Raw genomic sequence first — 1073 nt, 5'->3', positions numbered from 1 at the left:
TGTAGAGGTATTTACGGTTGGTAGCTCTACTTGGCCATGTGTTGTCAGCGCAACGTAAACAAACCTGAGAAACGTTTTGCCTCAACTCCGGTGGTAATATTTTGTTCTATATTGAAGCTCTTGGTTATATTTTGCCCGTATTTGTATAGGCATTCTTTGCATTACTCTTGGGAAGATTAGGTATGTCGATTTGTCTTTAAAATCCGTGGAATATTCTCGTATTTACAAATGAGTGAATAGTTGGCTCAAAAAGAAAAAAAAAAATCCTTTACTGGTGTGATCTTTGAGGTTATCATTCTATCAGTGTTTTCGTAGGTAAACAAGTGTTTCCGGACGCAACAATAACCATTATCGGTGGGAGTTTCTTCATCAGATTAGAAGTGATGTAGTGGTTATTAGAATGACGCTTGATGAGGTTATCTCCCTTGCCTGGAACCTGTTACCGGTATTTGATATTGTTTTGCAGAGGCGTGTCATGTTTTCTCATGACATTACTGTTGCTAGGAAACTTAACATGCAAAAGCAGGTTCCCAGCTCCATATTCTAGACCCAGGTTGAAAACTCAATTTTACACAACAAGAAACAGGACTTTTTCATAATTACAATGGCAGTTTTTTGTCCAAAACCATTTTAAACCTTCAGTGATCTGTGATAGATGGCCTTCAGTCTGAATTCCATCTCCAAACTATTGATAAACTTGGATAATTTCAAAAAACTTTTCTGTGGAAAAATATGCACACTTCCAGTTGATAATGGTCTACATATATATTGAAATATGAGATGATGCTTATGTCAGTTACAAGGCAAAGATGAGCAAATAATTTTTTAAGAAGTTCTGATACAAAATACAATTATTTTATTTGTTCAAGGAGAACATGACATGAGTTATATATTAGTAGTGGAATTCTTGTGAATGGTAACCAAACGTTCATATCAATTAGAGAGTTCTGACAGATGGAATATATATACCTTGGGCCCAAATTAAGGATGGTATGGGCTATGGCAGTGGTGTCTCTTTTGTGTTCTGTACATCCTAAAGGTTTGGATTTTTATGGCTCCAGCAGTGCTAGTTC

The 1073-nt window shown here is 36.2% G+C and overlaps 1 pseudogene; it reads left to right on the top strand.

The window, feature by feature from the left end:
• The first annotated feature begins 987 nt into the window (after positions 1–987).
• Positions 988–1073, top strand: part of LOC119594262 — a 4959-nt pseudogene continuing 4873 nt past the window's right edge.

This window comes from Penaeus monodon, chromosome 33, assembly GCF_015228065.2.
Source record: "Penaeus monodon isolate SGIC_2016 chromosome 33, NSTDA_Pmon_1, whole genome shotgun sequence".
Taxonomy (NCBI): Eukaryota; Metazoa; Arthropoda; class Malacostraca; order Decapoda; family Penaeidae; genus Penaeus; species Penaeus monodon.
The sequence above is the reverse complement of the archived record's forward strand: the minus strand, read 5'-3'. Positions and strand labels throughout refer to the sequence as shown.